Source organism: Mus musculus, chromosome 15 (assembly GCF_000001635.26).
Source record: "Mus musculus strain C57BL/6J chromosome 15, GRCm38.p6 C57BL/6J".
In the NCBI taxonomy this organism is placed as follows: domain Eukaryota; kingdom Metazoa; phylum Chordata; class Mammalia; order Rodentia; family Muridae; genus Mus; species Mus musculus.
The window spans coordinates 37183779-37202302 of NC_000081.6; the positions used below are offsets into that span (position 1 = coordinate 37183779).

General features: G+C 46.1%; 1 long non-coding RNA gene across 3 annotated transcripts; it reads right to left on the bottom strand.

Moving 5' to 3' along the window:
• Nucleotides 1-11591: 11591 nt before the first annotated feature.
• On the bottom strand, nt 11592-14878 carry Gm41303. Of its 3 annotated transcripts, none has more exons than XR_001781593.1 (3): nt 14460-14878; nt 12389-12512; nt 11592-11619 (listed from the first exon to the last, which is right to left on the bottom strand). It is a non-coding gene; the product is annotated as a predicted gene, 41303 (long non-coding RNA). The 3 variants fall into 3 exon arrangements; XR_001781592.1 differs by lacking the exon at nt 11592-11619 and adding an exon at nt 11632-11682; XR_875171.2 differs by lacking the exon at nt 11592-11619 and adding an exon at nt 12099-12125.
• Nucleotides 14879-18524: the final 3646 nt, after the last annotated feature.

Consider the following 18524-nt stretch of genomic DNA (forward strand, 5'->3'; position numbering starts at 1 on the left):
GAATCCCTATAAGTCCAGGCAAGTCAAGGACTTCTCAGATCTCACCTGGAGTCTATCCACCAGACTTGCTCTGTAGGAAGAGCAAGGCAGAGCACACATCTGTGGACACACAAAAGCCCCAGGACTGCACTGGAGGGAGAGGAACAGGATTCTGGCAAGGGCCTTCCATCTGAAATGACTATTGCTTCTCCCACAGGGCCCTGCTGCTAACTTTCTCCTCGAATGCTGCTCTTGGTAAGGTTTTCAGAGCAGAGCCAGAACAAGCCATCTCTCTGCCAACCCTGCCCCGTGCTTCCTCATAAGGTATCCATCCCATTTTTCTTTCCTTGTTCATCTGTCCCTACTCAGTCTGTTTACTCAGTTCTCTCTAGCCATCCCCTTGCGCCCCCCCCCCCATTTCCTGGGACTGTTTGCACTTCCACCAATGGGATCATCAGGGCTCAGGACTCTGGAATCCATGGAATCAGCATGATGGTGAGGAGATCACTTGTGAGTACATTGTGGTCATTTCAGGGAGTTGGTCTGTTCTGGGCAGCTACCCCTATTGTCCTCTGTACCAGAACATTGCACACAGTTGCTGAGTGCACACAAGGTACCTTGAACCTGTGGGTTGACTGACTAATTGGTTCAAGTAGAACTTTTACTCCAGAACAGAAATTTTACCATAACAGTAATAAAATCAATTTCAAGGGACCAAGATTTTTCTTGGTATTTTCAAGGAACATACTGAACAAAACAGCCAATCAGTGGGTGACCAGTATCACTTCCACAGCTCGGGTGCCCTCCTTACCCCCTCCTCCAGACACTGTCTGGTTTTTACCTCTTTACTTCCTTTAATGACAAATCCAAATCTGTGGTTTTCGTTGCCATTCTGCTGTGACCCTTCCTGGCTGGCCTGAGTGTGGTGGTAACTGGGAAAACAAATCCAAAGCAAGATGTGGGCAGGACTCAGAGGCCCTTATCATTGTTGGTCCTAGCCCAATCTAGCTGTATGACCTTGGGCAAATGATTTGATAGCTTGGGGTTATTTCCTTAACCATAATACAAGGCTATGTGCTGTGCTTGGTGGCTGTGGCCTGTGGTCTCAGTGCCAGGGAGGCAGCAGCAGGAAGAGTATCCTGAATTTGAGGTCAGAATGGGTGTCTGGGAAGGCTGATGGAGAGCTGAGCCACCTTTAATCAACCTGGCACTTGGGTCTTGATAACAGCACTTGTAAGAGCAAGGGGTTTGGGCAGAATGGCTCCTGGCCTCTGACTCTTTTGTGTATTAGTTGAAGATTTTGTGTGGCAGCAGGGAAGGCATTTACAGTGCCTTGAAAGGCATGACCGGCTGTACTCTCACACGGGATGGGGAGGGCCTTGGAAAGGGTGGCCCACTGTTCTCTCACGGGATGGGGAGGGCCTGCTTTCCTCTGGGTGCTCCATTCTACACTGGCTTTCATCCTCACAGTTGCTAATATTTACTGGTTGTCTGTCCGTTTGGTTTTGTTTTTAAGTAAGGAAGAGAATTAGCTCTATGCCAAGGTTTTATGTCTGTGATGGCCCCAGCATTGGTTGACCTACAATCACTATCGCCAACGTCAAAGCATGAGCCAAGGAAGACTCGAGGGTCTCCACATTGGGAGTCCAGTTGCAGTACTATTAACCATGGCACGCTGGTTCCAGAGACTGTGACTTGACGTGTTGAGAAAAACAAGATGTAAAAAGGCTTGTGCAGTGAAATAAGGAGCAATCAGAGTCTTGCTGAGCCAGAGTCCAGATGACACAAGCTCAGAGTCAAAAGTAAGGAAAGAATCTTTAGAGCTCAGCATCAGAGTGTGGAGCAAAAGTACAGAGACCATTACAGACACTGAAACTAGATGCCAGGCTAGAGACACAGTCTGGCCATGGTATTCCCCTAGTGTGCTAGAAACTTGGGTTTGATCACAACCAGTACCACCAAAGACAGACAGGCAGGCAGACAGACAGACAGACAGACAGGGGGAGAGGGAGAAGGAAAGAAAAAAGAAGGAAGGAAGGCAGACAGAAAGAAAGGAAGAGAGAGAGAGGAAGAGAGAGAGAGAAGAGCAAGCTAAGAGAATAGAGATGGAGTAAAGACCGTGTGCCTAACATGTGTTGTTGTAACACACGCAACATGTCACTGTACTGTGATTGAATGCCATGCTAAATCATGCTGGCAAGGATGGCTGACATGGGCTTGGGAAGGTCATTTTAGGCAGAGGAAAATGTCTGAACAGTAGCCCAAATGTGAGGTTGCTTCTGGCAGCAGGTAGCTGGAAAGGACACCACGGGGCTGTGTGTGGCTTTGTGCACTCTCAGCATCCCCCGGGAAGAAGGAGCCATTTTTAGCTTGGTGCTGTTTCAGGGCACAGACTTAGAGTGAAACAGGACCCACTTTCCTCATCAATGCTGGCTTTTAACTGAGAGCAGGCTAAGCTGTGGGCCAGGCAGCCCAAATTCCCACCGCACAAAGCAGGCGCCCAGGCCACCTGTGGGGAGATTGCTCAGAAACCGTGTCCCCACACTCTGAGCTCAGAAAGTCTCCATTGTGCTGAGCTGCAGGCATCCAAGCAGGACTCAGATGGTCCTCTGAGCAGAGGACATTGATGCTGGCATCTCCTCCCAGCTGAGGCACCTGCTTTGTTCCAAAGGACAGCTCCAGTTCTGTGGTTTTGTCAGCTGTCCTGAGGTCTCCTAGTCTACCAAGCCGAGGAGGGAGCAGGAGGTTTTCAGAGCTTGGTTTGAAGGGCTGAAAATGGAGCTGGAGAGACAGCTTAGTAGTTAAGAGGGTTGCTGATCTTGCAGAGGACCTGAGTTAGTTCCTATCATCCACATAGCGGCTAACTACAGTTTGTAAATACAGTTCCGAGGGATCTACCTCCTCCTATGGCTTCAGTAGACACTGTATACATACAGACAATATGCTCATACACATATGATAAAAATAAATAAGGAAATAAGTAAAAGGTTGAAAACTCAAGCATATTAGTAACTTATATTTGACTGGTGTAATTGTTTTCTCTGAGACTTACTGATAAATATGTTCACCCTTCCGAGCTCTTTCTGAACTCTGGCTGGCTGGTTCAACTCAGCTGTTCTAGCTCAAACTCCTCTCCAAGTTGACTGATTCAATCTGGCTTCTCCTGGAATTGCTCTGCTTGGCCTCAAACTAACTCTAGCAATTTATTTTAAACTTCTAATTCTTTCCTATTCTCTGGCTCGTTCTATCTTTACCTGTGTCAATCTTGTTCTCTGCAACCTATCTCTGTAAAACAACAACAACAACAAACAAACAAGCAAACAAAAGCCCTGCCTCCTCTCTCTGCCTGCTCTTAAGTAATCTCGCTTTCCTGACCCTGTGAAAGTTGGGCAGATTTTATTTCTGACTCATTCTGCCAAATCTTTCTCTGATTTGTCGCTTTGCCCCTTTCAAACATGGCTGCTTCCTTACACCAACTAATTTTACCTTCATTGTTTGGGATTAAAGGTGTATACTAAAGGCATGTCTGCATTCCAGCCAGTTTGTACTGTAATTCAGGGCGTGTCTGCATCCCAGCCTCTTGCTAAAGCATTCATGTTGCTGGATTAAAATTCCTCTGCACTCGTTTGATCCCCAGCATCCATATTAAAGCACTAGTCTATAGGATCACCATTGGCAAGCTCCAGACACGTGAGAAACGCTGTCTCAAGGGAGATGGATAATGCCCAAGACTGCACTGTCTCTCACACACACACATATACACACACTGTCTTACACAAATTTTGTCTTACACACACACAGTCACACACACATATACACATACTGTCTTATACACACTCTGTCCTACACATGCACACACACTGTCTCGTATACATACTGTCTTATGTGTGCGCACACACACACACAATCAATCAATCAATCAATCAATCAATAAATGTAAAATAAGTAAAGACTGGGTGGGCATGGTTGCACACGCCTGTAATCTCAGTTCTCTGGAATAGAGAAGGACCATATGTTGAAGGCCAGTGCATGCTGCAGAGCATGTTCTGGGCCAGGTAGACCCAGGCTGGAGGAGGGTGGGATACAGCAGGCAGGAATGGCAGTCCGTCTCTGGCCTCCTCAAGCAGCTGCTCTTTAATTTCTTGGAAGTTTTAATTTTGTTGTCGTTGTTTGTTTGTTTTTGCTTTTCTGAGACAAGTATTTTTTGTGTAACCTGGCTGACCAGGAACTCCTTCTATAGTCCAAGCTGACCTTGAACTCACAGAGATCCATCCACCTGACTCTGCCTCCGGAGTGCTGGTTGTTGGCGTTCAGGAGTCCCTCACAAATCACACAAACATCGATCTTAGTCAGACAGGAATAGTTTATTGAACACACAGTTTATTAAAGACTGATTGATCAGGGACACAGCTCAGACTTGAGCTGGAAGCTATGACCACAAACACAGTCCAGGGTCAGTTTATATAGGGAAAAAATATAATGAGCTTATAAGCAGATAATGGGGTAAGGAGGTAGATGTGGGGGAGGGGGCAGCAGGGCGACTCAGGGGGCGGAACTGCAAGGTGGTTGGCTTTTTCCCAAGTTTTAGTTTAGATATTATTTTATTTATTTTATTTATTTATTTTTGGTTTTTCCAGACAGGGTTTTTCTGTAAAGTCCTGGCTGTCCTGGAACTCACTTTGTAGACCAGGCTGGCCTCAAACTCAGAAATCTGCCTGCCTCTGTCTCCCGAGTGCTGGGATTAAAGGCGTGCGCCACCACACCTGGCTTTTAGATATCGTTTTATAGTTATTTAGTTATAGCTCATGCTAACTTCTATCTTGCTTAGTTCTCAGTGAAGGCAACGTTGGGGAATATTCTAGAAGAGGATTTTTGGATGAGTCAGTGGTCAAAAGCAGTGGCTGCTCTGCTGTAGGAACCCAGGTTTATTGTCAGTCACCACGTGGCTGCTCACATCTGTTGTATTCCCCTTTTGGCCTCTGAGTGTATGGGGCACACACGTGGACACAGACAGCATAGATGCTAGCAAAACACCTATACTTCATGAAATATATTTTAAAATAAATTTTGATGATGGTCATACGACTAAAAATTGGCCAAAAGTTATTGGATTATATATTACTAGAAAATGTTATTATATATAAATTTTTAAAAAGATTTTAAAAATAATTTATTTATTTATTACATGTAAGTACACTGTAGCTGTCTTCAGACACACCAGAGGAGGGCGCCAGATCTCATTACGGATGGTTGTGAGCCACCATGTGGTTGCTGGGATTTGAACTCAGGACCTTCAGAAGAGCAGTCAGTGCTCTTAACCTCTGAGCCATCTCTCCAGCCCCCAAGATTTTTTTTTTTTATGTATATGAGTACACCATTGCTCTCTTCAGACACACCAGAAGATGGCATCAGATTCCATAAGAGATGGTTGTGAGCCATCATGTGGTTGCTGGGAATTGAACTCAGGACCTCTGGAAGAGCAGGGCTAGGTGCTCCTGCAGAGGAAAAGTGTTTAAGTTTTAGCACCCATGTTTGGTAGCTCACCACCATGTATAACCCCAGCTGCAGGGGATATGGTGCCCTCTTCTGACTTCTGCAGGCAGTGCATACATGTGAGCAGATACACACAGTGACACACAGATACATATTTTTTTTTTCAAAAGGCCTGACAATAGTGTGGTACACGCCTTTAATTCCAGCTTCCGGAGGCAGAGGTAGGTGGATCTCTGAGTTCAATACTGCCTGATCTACAGAGTAAGTGTCACAGCAACCAGGCTACATAGTTAGACTCTGTCTTGAAAAACAGCAGCAGCAGCAGCAGCAGTAGCAGCAACAACAACAACAAATGTGCCATGTCAGTAAAATGAAGAAGTTTCTCATCTTTTTTCAAAATATAGTTTAATCATTTTTTTTGTTTTTGCTTTTTGATATTTAGACAGACAAAAGCCTGAAGCAGACTTGCTGTTGCCTTCAGCTTTGCGGGGGCTAGGGAGAGGAAGGTGGCACTCCTAAGCTCTTCAGGTCGGCTCCGCTAGAGCGCTCACTAACCCTTGGCAATCCTTGAAGCAAATGGAGAAAAATCATGCCGCCCCATCTTCTTATGCTGGTTCAGTGGAGATGTGTAAGTTTAAATTAATGATGAAGATTTGAGGAGCAGTCAGTTACAATCGCTTCTCCTTATAGTTTAAGTAGTCACATATATACACAAGGAGGGTGCTTAACTTGTAGCCACCCCCTTTCACTCATGTTGTTCCGTTGTTAGTCACTTCTAAAGCTAGAGGAGTCAGGTTACCAGGGCCTCCAACCAATAAAGCTACTGCCTCTGTGGGCTGGAATGTAGATTCTCTATCTGTGTTTTCCTTAAGTTGTCTGGACAGCACGAATGAACACTTGGGTACCATTTATCCACCCTCTGAATAGCATTTCACCTGACTTTGGGCAGAGCTTAGTTTTTTCTCCATCACTATTAGTAGTGAGGTTCTGTGTCACTGAACAAAGGATTCAAGGTTAACAAAGGGTGTTCTTGTCACACAAGAATCCCACTGTCCCCTGTCTAAAGTACTCCATCCTTCCTTAGCTGTCAAGTGAATTTTCTTGACCTCTTTAGACCTGAACCAGCACCTACTTTCCTTCTCTTCCCTCTGGGTATGTAATCCCCCTACTTCTGTTTACTCTCTTCCCACTGTATCATGAAAGCTAATGTCACTATTATCTTTGGCCACAGCATACGTTGTGAGTTTACCAAAGCTATATAGCAAATGAACCAAAATACAGTGAAATGAAAACAGGGTAGCTCAGTCAACAAGTGTTTATTCTTGCAGTTCTGAAGCTGGAAGTTGGTGATTGAGTTGTTACAGGATTAATTTTATTCTAGACCCATCGACATATAAAATGAGAGAGTGGGCAAGGCACAGTTCAGCCCACAGTAGTGATGATAAAGCTCTCGCTTGCTGAACACTGTCTACATTGGAAGTGCTTGCCGTTCAGCAGCTGACCCTTAGCCTCCAGAAGCCCACAACTAAGGCCTGTCCTTTTCAGATTTGGCTGATAGTTAAAGGAACCAAAGCTTAAGGAGACTGTTATATCCTAGGTTGTATGATTACTGTAGACTGCATTGTGCTTCCACTTGGGAATACCAAGCCTGTGCAGAGACAGACTGAGCAACAAAGCCACCCTGGGCCACAAGCTCATGCCACATCTTCATGCCATTCTGCCTCAGACAGAGTTGGTGAAATTTAAAAAGATCTGTACCCATAGAGTGTGAGAGAGTACTGTCCTGGAAAGTTACCTCTATAGTCCTCCAAGCAGACAGAAGCAGAAGGGATTTAGTTAAGCTGTAAGCTCGAGTCTTTTGAAAGACAGAAGCTGAGAGCCAGGGAGGTGTAGGGCAACAGAGTTAAACCCCTTTCTTCAAAGACTGAGCTTTCTACCCATCGCACTTTCATGAAAGGGGACTTTTCTTCCATGCACTGTCTGAGAGGCATGCTCTCTGACCATTGCAAGGGGAGAACGGACGGAGGGGAAGCGTTGTAACATCCCCAAGGGAACAAGCACAGGAAACGACTTGCACTTAGATGCCCGCCGCTCTTGGCACATCCAGCCAAGGCACCAGGCCCTGTGAACAAACCTTGGGAACTCTGAGTGTGCTTAGTCCAACTTCTAGAGACACTGCAGTAATGACGGGCTCACGATCGATTAGCCAATTACTGACAGGACTGGCATCAACAGACCTGCTATACAGATCAATCAGGCACTCTTGGCTAGGTTTCACTGACTCCCAGAAATCTCCCTAGAGTCGGGTGGCATTCACTAAGACACAGCCTGCCCTCACTCATGACTACACAAAATCTACTTAGCTCTCTCTTATTTTTTTTTAAGGTCAACTTTCTTCTTAATAGTTATGTATTTCAATTAATTTAAGAAAAGTGGGCTCCTCAAAGCTATAAATTCATGGATAAAATTCACTCAGGAGACTTGGGAGAAACTAATAATTTTATTCAAAGATAGTCGATTCGGAGAAAAGAAGTGAGTTAATTAAAAGGAAAAAAATCAGGAGGCTGGAGAGTTGGCTGAGCAGTTGAGGAGAGGAGTTGGCTGAGCAGTTGAGGAGAGTTGGCTGAGCAGTTGAGAAGACTTACTGCTCTTGCAGAGGACCCAGGTTTGGCTCTCAGACCTCACAATCAATTGTAACTTCAGTTTTGAGACAAGGTCTCTCTATGTAGCCCTGGCTGTCCTCATTATGTAGGTCAGGCTGGCCTTGAACTCAGAGATCTACCTGCCTCTGCTTCCTGGGTGCTGGGATTAAAGATGTGAGTGACCACACCCAGCCTTAATATGGTCACTCTGTCCCTCGGCCCTGGGACCGCTCACTTCTGTGGTACAAGCCAGGAATCAATGACTTTAGCATTGCTGTCAAATGGAGCCTCCCCAACTCTGGATCAACCACGTGTCAGGGGAACAGCACTTGTCTTGAAAATTTGATAGACTCTCATGTGTGGTGCTGAAATGATGGATGAGAAAAGCCCCCCACTGTGAATGGCATGGTAGTGTGTCACCTATCGGAGCCCAGGCTTTATCTGAGAGTTGGCAGATTGGACAGGGACCAGTCAACACTTGCTCTCCACCGCCGCTGTTCTGACATGTTTACCGTGAACAAATACATTCTGTTTTTATAGGGCAAATAATATCCTTGAAAGGGCACTTTAGGTTTCTCATTGTCCAATTTAAACTAGTCCCAATCCCTCAGTTTAGGATGTTCTTGTTTTTATTTAAAATGACCCATTGAATCTTCAAACTCCAGAATAGGATAATGATTTAAGGTAGGGTTTTCTGTTGAGTTATTCCTCGGCTGTTTTTCTTCTTCATACCACCCCCACCTTGAAGATTTTTATCTGGGACCTTTGCAGCCAACTAGCACAGGCTTTGCCCCACCTCTGCAGGGAATCAAGCACTAATCCTCAGATTAGAAGTGGGCACCAGACCCAAGCTGGGCCTGAACTCCTAAGCCCACTCTGTAGCCGACTGTGGATAATCTGTCTACCTCTCACTAGTCCCAAATTGAGAGATGTGTGAAAAAACTTTATCTGAGACACTGTCAAAGGAATATTCCATAACAAATTGGAGCAGCTTAACTGGGCCTGGGAGGAATGCCACGTGACTCTACAAGTTACAGGCAGTCCTCTAGGCGGGCTTTCAAACTTCCCGGGGAACACTGTGTCCTTGTAAGATGACTCACCTTCCCCTGCAGTAGGTGTGGCTGCAGCTTCCCACAGTTACCTCAGAAAGACAGTTTTGTCAGAGGCCATGACAATGTAGCAGGTAAGAATTTGTTAAGTATTCAAACTGGGGTTGTGGCCGGCAGTAAAGGAACCCAAGGCTTCACACTCTGGAGAAAGATCTAGGCGTTCCCCTATCTAGCCCAGCACTGGCTTCTGCTGTCTCCACACTCCTGATCCACGTTCACACTAGAGACTGACTCCCGGGTGGAGGGCCAGCTCTTGGCTGTCCTGTGATCCTGGCTGGCTCTCCCTCCAATGGCTTTCTGTCCCCACCCCCTTCACTTGTCTGCTCTCTCCATCCCCATGGCCTGAGCATCTTCCTCCCACTTTGCACTCACCTGGGAAGCATGTCTGCTTTAGTGCTAGCTCAGGAATTTCATAGAACCACAAGGAGACAGTGGCTTCAAGTGTCAATCCTATCTACCTCTCTGAAGGGCAGTGTCCTTGGGTAAATAGGGGGCCTTCCTCAAGGAAAAGCACTTTGTGAGGAAGTAGAGGTGCTGATGTAGCTATTGGACATTCTCTTTTTATTTGTTTGTTTTTGTTTTTTTTTTTTTTAGGTTTTTAAAGACAGGGTTTCTCTGTGCAGGCCTGGCTGTCCCAGAACTTGCTCTGTAGACCATCCTGATCTTGAACTCAGGGATTCACCTGCCTCTGCTCTCTGAGCACTGGGATTAAAGCTGTGCCACATCCACCCAGCTGAGTCTTTCTCTCTTTCTTTCTTTCTTTCTTTCTTTCTTTCTTTCTTTCTTTCTTTCTTTCTTCCTTCCTTCCTTCCTTCCTTTCTTTCTTTCTCTCTCTCCCTCTCTCTCTCTCTCTCTCTTTCTTTCTTTCTTTCTCTCTCTCTCTCTCTTTCTTTCTTTCTTTCTTTTTAAAGATTTATTTATTATATGTAAGTACACTGTAGCTGTCTTCAGACACACCAGAGGAGGGCATCTGACCTCATTATGGGTGGTTGTGAGCCACCATGTGGTTGCTGGGATTTGAACTCAGGACCTCCAGAAGAGGAGTCAGTGCTCTTAACAGCTGAGCCACCTCTCCAGCCCTCTTTTGAAAATGGAATGAAACAATGTGTGATGGTTCACTTCTGTAGCTCAAAACTTGTGAGGTAGAACTAGGAAGATTGTGAGTTTAAGGGCAGCCTGGACCATGTAGCAAGAGCCTATCATAAAACAAGACATAATAAAAACAGAATAAAACAGTAGAATAAAATGGTGGAAAATGTATTTCAAAGGCAGTACTCAGTATTTAAGAATGTATCCTTCCCTGGGCAGTGGTGTCCCGTCCTTCAATTCCAGCACATGGGAGGCAGAGGCAGGCAAGAACAGAACTCTGTATGCATAATGAGTTCCTGGACAGCCAGACAAACAAACAAACTGAAGGAGTTAGAAGTCTGTGACTCTTGACCAGTTGACACCTGCTAGCTAGGCAGCAAACCAGGTGCCAGCATCTGCCTGGACTGGATCAGGGTCCCCAGCACAGTCCATTCACAGCCAAAAGCCTTGGTGTGGTGCAGCTTAGCCCCTGAGCCAGAAGTGCATCTGTTAGAAGAGCCAAGGCACCTTGAAAGAGTTACCTCTGGGACTGGACCTGAGTGATTGTGCAGACTTGCTTACTGATAGCCATTTGCAGACAAATAGAGCTATGGAGTGGGGACAGAAAAGGAGGAGACTGAGCTATGAAGTGAAGTCTTTAATACAGAAGAACATATTGGGGAGCTGTCTGGGCTCCTGCCCTCGAGGCTGACTCGAGGTATCCCATGAATGTGGGTACTCTGAGTAAACCTCACTGTTCAGGAATAACTTAAGTGAGTTTAGAATCACCATGGCATCTAGAAGAAAGATAGTCTGTATAGAAACTTACATGGGGCCACCAGAGCTCTTCCACAGGCAGGATAGGTAGTAGTCCCTCTTCAATACCATCTTGGAGAACATATGGCCTGTTCCTTAAACTCTTCATCATATGGCTTGGTTTGAGCGTCTTCATTCTTGAGTGCTGTCATTCTCTGAAAAGGCAACTTTGCAGGCCTGGAGAAGTAGCTCAGTGGTTAAGAGCTGCTGCTGCTCTTCCATAGGATGTCAGTTTTTCCCAGTCACCACGCTGGGTGGCTCACAACCGTCTGTAACTCCAGCTCAAGGACATCCAATAACCTCTTCTGAGCTCTATGGGGACCAAAACTCATGCCACACACTCTCACACATACACATAAATAAAAAAGCTTTATTAAAAGATGTGTTTATTTGTTGTATGTGTATATGAAATCACTGGAGCTGTCTTCAGACACACCAGAAGGGAGCACTGGTTTCCCATTACAGATGGTTGTGAGCCACCACGTGGTTGCTGGGAATCAAACTCAGAACCTCTGGAAGAGAAGTCAGTGCTTTCTTAACTGCTCAACCAACTCTCCAGCTCAGCTTCTTTTAATCTTAAACAAACAAACAAACAAACAAATAAAAACCAAAACAAAAAACTTTCAGAAGTTTTTTTTTTCTCAATAAGCAAAATGCTTTTATTTTTAAATTGACAGTAGCCATCTTTTAAAAAAGGAAAGGACAACCTGTTTCATAATTATTTTTTTTTCAGGATTCCTAAGAAGTCCCTGTCTTAGTCACTGTTCTGTAGCTGTGAAGAGACACCATGACCAAGGCAACTCTTATAAAAGAAAGCATTTAACTACAGGTCAGAGGTTTAGTTCACAGAGGACGTGCTGGCATCTAGGTTTGGTGCTGGAGAAGTAGCTGTGAGCTACATCCCAATCAAGAAACAGACTGGGGAGCTGGAGAGATGGCTCAGTGGTTAAGAGCACTGACTGCTTTTCTGGAGGTCCTGAGTTCAAATTCCAGCAACCACATGGTGGCTCACAACCATCTGTAATGAGATCGGATGCCCTCTTCTGGTGTGTCTGAAGACAGTGACAGTGCACTCATATAAAGTATACATGTAAAGTAAATAAAGAAACAGACTGGGCCTGGCATGAGTTTCTGAAACCTTAAAACCCACCCCCAGTATCACTTCCTCTAACAGGACCACACCCACTCCAACAAGGCCACAACATCCTATTAGTGCCACTCCCTGGTGACCACACCTTCAAATGGATGAGCTTTTCGGAGGCATTCTTATTCGACACACACCTCATATATCAAGACCCAGGCAGGGCAGCTTGCATCTGTGTAGTGGTCAGAGCAGACATGCATATGTTTCTGATTGATGAGGCATGCTGGTCGTCATAGCAACACATCACATCCATGATGAGTCCTGCTTCAGAAACGTAAAAAAAAATTTTTTTTATTTTTATTTATTTTGTTTGTTTCTCGAGACAGGGTTTCTCTGTCCTGGAACTCACACTGTAGACCAGGTTGGCCTCAAACTCAGAAATTCGCCTCCCTCTGCCTCTCAAGGGCTGGGATTAAAGGTGTGTGACACCATAGCCCCCATGAGCTACCATGGCAGGGTTCACTGTTCTCACTTTTTATTGTTATTATTCATGACATTTTGTTTGTTGAAGAACTGTCTTCATTAAATTACTATGTCAGCTGCCATCTTGCCACATGCAGGAGTCCATACTCAGACAGCTAATTTTCTGTGGGCTTGTCTGTTTCCTGTCTGTTTGATTGCAAGATCTTCTAATTGGGTGGAATTGACGCCTACTGGCCTGAGGGCTGCAGAGCTCTGAGCTCTCTTAGCAATCTGGAAGTGTCTGCCCCCAGGCATGGGCAGAATGCCCGCTATGAGGAGGAAGAAGCGAGGAGGAACGGGACCAGTTGTGGAGAACTAACTTGTAAACAGGAGCAAAGAGTAGGTGACATGGGAATTTTCAGGGTCGAGTTTGCCAGGCTCCTCACTACTTTATAATTTCTACAGCCGACTCTGGCTTCTCCTCAGCAGTTATGCATATAGCACAGGGAATCTACAACGGTGTTCTAAACACACACACACACACACACACACACACACACACACACACACACACACACCTTTCTGCTTTTGTGTCTTTTAAGGCAGGGTCTCCTGTAATTCAGGCTGACCTTATGTCAAACCTGCTCTCCCCTCCCAAGAACTGGAAGACTGGGCATGTGCGTAAGGCACTGGGATGGAGCCCAAGGTTTCATGCATGCTGGGCAAGCGCTCTACAGCCCCTAAATGCCTTTGAATGTAGAAAGTAATTTTTATTATGTGCATGAGACTCTGTATAGATTCTGCAGTGTACTGTATTATTTATATTTACACACAATCTGTAATTGGACACAGACTCTCTTTTCTCCTTCCTTATAGATGTTGAGACTAATGGTGAACTGTGTGTGGTTTCTAGAATAGCTAACCAGGGCTAATATGTATGTGTATGGGGGTGTGTACACAAATATTATCCCAATTTTAAATACTCCAAAAGAGAAACTTTATTTACAACTACTTTTCTTTAAGCATGTTTTACCAGAAACAGTCCCTCGCTTCTCTTTCCTGTGCTGAGTGGAATCCAAGGCCTTGCTCATTTAGGCCAGTATTCTCCAGAAGGATTCAAACTCAAGCCCCGACGTAGCTTTCAAAACATACACGTTAGCTACAATTTATTGAGGGAAAGAGCTTTCTCTTCTGCAGCAACTCTGAGAAAAATAATAAACATTTCTAGACTGTATCAGGCAAGATAACATCCTTCTCAGAGACTGTCCCAAGAACACAATATTCTCTATTCTTTAAAATGGAAGGAAAAGGAGGAGGAGGGGAGGGGGAAAGGAAGGAGGGGGAGGGGGAGAGGAGGAGGAGGAAGGGGGGAGGGAAGGAAGGAGGAGGGGAGAGAGGGAGGGGGAGGAGGGGGAGGAGGAGATTTCCATTCTATTATCTTTGGCATTTTGTACCAGTCTGGGGTTTCTCAAGTTTTGAGACAAAAAAGCACACATTTATTTTAGACATTAAAAAAAAAAAGTTCTGAATGCCTTTGCGGTCTCTTCCTTGAGCTGTCTTCAGGGACCTATTTATTTTGCTTCTTTACCTAGCAGACTGGTAACGGCTCCCAGCCAGGGCTCAACCCAACCCTCTCGTGCCCTGCAGTCATCGCGGCTTTAAAAGAAAACCGATTCTCTGGAATGCTGTGCGTGCACATGCCTGTCCTAGCAGCAGGCCCCACCTGCCGAGCAGGTAAACCAGATCCCTACCGCGGCCTCTCTAGCCACATTCCAGCCCTGCAAACTCTTCCTCTCTAATTGTTACCTGTCAAACAGGTCGACCCCGCACTTGGGGCCGGTCCAAACGTGCGCATGTTCCCACGAAACGTTAAACCTGCAAACCTTTGACCTTTCCATAGTTCCCCAAACCCCTCGATTATTTTCTCCAGGGCTGATGGAAATTCAAAGGATGACTTAACTGGCACACGGACTCTCTTCTCTCCTTCCGCATAGATGTTGAAACGAATGGTGAACTGTGTGGGGTTTCTAGACCAGCTCACCAGGGGTAATCCAAGATGACAGGAAGTCCCCTGGGGGAGCCAGGGCTCCCGATGTGAAGCCCGCTAAATCCGTCATGGCAATCACAGGCTGTCCACCATAACCAAGTGGCGAACAGATGGGAACGTGGAGAGTTAGGGGTGAACATAATTTCTTCTGCTTCCTGACTCTGGGTTGGCAGCCAAGACTGGCCCATATCTCAGCCCCCAAATTTCTCTATTGATGGCCTCTGGAAGGTCTCCAGTACTGTCTGAAACCCCATTTCTTTATTGTAATAAGGAAAAGAGATCTCTCAGCCAGAGTTCTATGGGGCTTTGTTACTGTTGTGGGTGTTTTGTTTTGTTTCTGTGCTGGATGAGCGAGCACAAGACTCACACGGGCTGGGTAAGAGCTCTGCCAGTAGACCAGGTCTCCAGCCCCAAATCTGCAGTCTTTTATCTCTTTGATGACGACCAAACCAAGCAGTCCTGGCACTTGTGTGGGAGTGTGGGGTCTCCTGCACTGTCGTGCTTTGGGCAGAGCACTGGGGCACCTTGGATCAGCTGAGGATTTACGCAAAGTTGCCAGGCTTGGGACTTCCCTCAAATCTGGAAAAACCCCAAGCTTCCCCTCTTGGGGACACATGGGTAGAACACAGACTGTCTTATTATACTCTCTATTTCCCCTCAGGATTCCATTCTTGTTGAATTGAAGAGACAGGGTATGTTTGTTTGTTTTTGTAGACTTTGATTCTGTTTTTATTCTGCCCATGACAGATTCAAGACTATGGCGTAAGCCTACTGTATCCTAGCACCTCATTGGCAGATACACACCTGGGGTGCAGAGAGGAGACCTGAGATGGCTGGTGACTCTCTTTGGGCCAGGCTCCTCACTTAGAGGGCTATAGGGGATAGAGAAATCGTAGATTGGAGACATCATTGTCACAGAAATAATGGCATGAAAAGGTGTCTCCAACGTTGCTCTAAAGGTAGAATTTCAAAATTTCAGCGTGAGAACACAAGCCTGAGTCTGAGGCTGTGCTGGTCCGTCAGGCTCGATTGCTGGGAACCCTCTTCCCTTGGGCAGGGCAGGTTATGCTACAACACTCAGGAGCAAGTCGTGCAGCGCGGGAAGTGGCACTTCCTGCTTGGTCTGTCCAGCTCAGACTTGTCCACCAGAGTCAAACCTGCTGGGCTGGCTCCCAGGACAGAAAGCTCCTGGCTCTGAGCTGATGGAGTCTGGCAGTCTGTGTGCCTGTGGAGCATCCTCCCCCATCTGCTCTCTCTGGGGAGCAGGTGCCCACCTGGCTCTGCAGGCTGGTCATCCAGGAGGCTGTTGGTCCTGGTGTTAAAGGGCTGTGGGTACTAAGGGGACCGTCAGGACTCAGGCTGGGTAATAAGCTCTTTACCTGCTTGTGACAATGGCCCAGGACACATAGTTAAGATAACTTTTCAAAAGTATTTACTTAATAGACCTAATTTGTATTATTTCCCTCTTACTAAGTATCAGACTTTCCACAAGCAATACATTGTACATCCATTTACTTTGGTCAAGACCCAATTTTATAGCTTTCCTCCAGGTTTACTCACCCACATACCAGCTGTGGAACACTGAATAAGCTACCTGGACCCTCTGAGCCTACACTTGGTTATCCACAAAGGGAGAACAATTGTCGTGCTTCCTGGAAAGCGTCAGTGTGGGGAGTGCATGAAGCCAGGGGTCCGAGCCTTACTTGGACCTTGCACACAGTTGTTGCTATAAAACTTGCCAAAATAGTGACCCAGCTTCAGAGTGCTGTGCCATCCTGAAAACAATGAAAAGGGACCTGAGTTAAGCTGTCAAGGTTGGAGATGCAGCTCAGTTGGTGAAATGCTTGCCTGGTCCTGTAAAGCTGCGACAGGTACCTGGGAGGCAGAGGCAGATCTTTGTGGCATAGTGAGTTAGAGGCCACTATGAGCTACAGGAACCCCCCCCCACACACACACACACACAAGGGAGAGGGGGTGGTCACATTGGTCCATGTACCCCCTCATTTCCTGACTGTTCTTCCTATTCCCCCTCACCCTACATCTGCCATTGGTGGTATGGGATGAGGAATGTGAAGCAGATTTTAGCATCAAAGGATACAAAGCATGAAAAGAAAAAACGGCTTTGAAAGAGAGGATGACTATGGTTTGAAGAATTTGTGGTGACTTCCCCCGCCCCCACCCCAGGTCAGTTAATCTGTCTGATTTCAGGGCTGTAGCCATCTCAGCCGAGCAGTAGTTTCTTTCCACTCTTCCCTGATGCCACTACACTGGCCCCAAAGCAGTGATCAGTGAAGGAAGACAGATCCAAACACAGAGAATCCACTAACTGGATAAACAGCTCCCCAGCCGCTGAGTGATGACAAGTTCTGACCTTTCTAAAACAGGCAGGATTCGTGACTCCCTAAAGTCTACAACCTGCCCAGTGGGGAACGACTGCCGATGGGCAGGTCAAGTGTGGTTTGCTGGACGTTTGACCCCGGGATGAGGGAGGAAGCAGACTCATCAAGGCCCGTGAAGAATACAGTGCCTGTTTTGTGAAGATTCGCTGGAGCAATACTAACTGTAACCAGTACATCCAAGGCATCCCAGACCAGCTGGCTCTGCTTCCCAGGTCTCTTTGGTGTGTATGATCTGCCTCTGACCTCATCGCTTCAATGCTATGTAGAGCACTAAATTCAGCTCCTGACTAACACAGAATGGCCTCTTACCTGGTCTCTTAGCAGTAGTTCTGTGACCTTTGGTGCTCTTGCTCAGTATAGCTCTGCAGACTCCCTGGTTTATTGCTCTCTACTCCAAGGACACTCATCCTTCATGCCCCACCTAACCTTACGTGTCCTCATGTCTCTGCTTAGGTACTTCATCCTATAAGAATGTCTCGACTCGGTTGCTCTTGGTCTGGGACTCCCTCCCAGCCTGTAAGCGGTATGTGGCAGACCTGGAATCCATCCTGGTCATGACCAAAGATTGTATCTGGGGCTATGCTTGATCACTGCAGTTATTTTTGGTGGTTTTTTTGTTTTGTTTTGTTTTGTTTTGTTTTTTTTATTCAATCTCCATAGTTGTCTGAGGTTATGAGAATAACCAAGCCTGATTGACAGATGAGGAGGGTACAGTTTAGAGCCTTACTGAGGGTCATTTGGTACAAGGGTGAGATCACCTTCTAATCTGAGCAACTCAAGCCTGTGCCTTAACCTCACCAAGACACCGTTCCACGTGTGCTCAGTGTACGCTAAACTTAAACAGGTCAGGAACCAGACAGTCTGTGAGTGAGAGACTTAGTCACTGGTGATGGAGGTCCTAAGGTTCTAGCTCCCAAAGCTCACCTCCAAGCAGACCTTGTGCCTGCCTCTCGGGGACTCTGTGCTCTTTGGAATCAACTACCATCTGTGCTGCAGGGGGTGCATTATTTTTCAATGCACAATGGTGCGAAGGGGCCTTAATGTCATGGTTGGGTTTTTGTGTGTGTGTGTGTTTTGAGATGGAGTTTCTCTGTGTAGTGCTGGCTGTCCTGAAACTTGCTTTGTAGACCAGAGTTTCAAGCTCTGTAGGCCTTGGACTCACAGAAATCTGCTTGCCTGTGCCTCCTGAGTGCTGGGATTGAAGGCATGAGTCACCACCACCCAGTGATTTTTTTTCTTAAATATTTATCACAAGAGAGCTTGCTCAATATTTATAGGCCTTGTTACTTGTCTTTATTGCCTTAGAATATGCAAAGCATATTACATCACTTAACTCTTACATCACTCACAAAAGCCTCTCTGACTGTGGGAAGGAAGGCTACTGACCAGTGGCATCAGTAAGCAATACATCCAAGCCTGAATGTC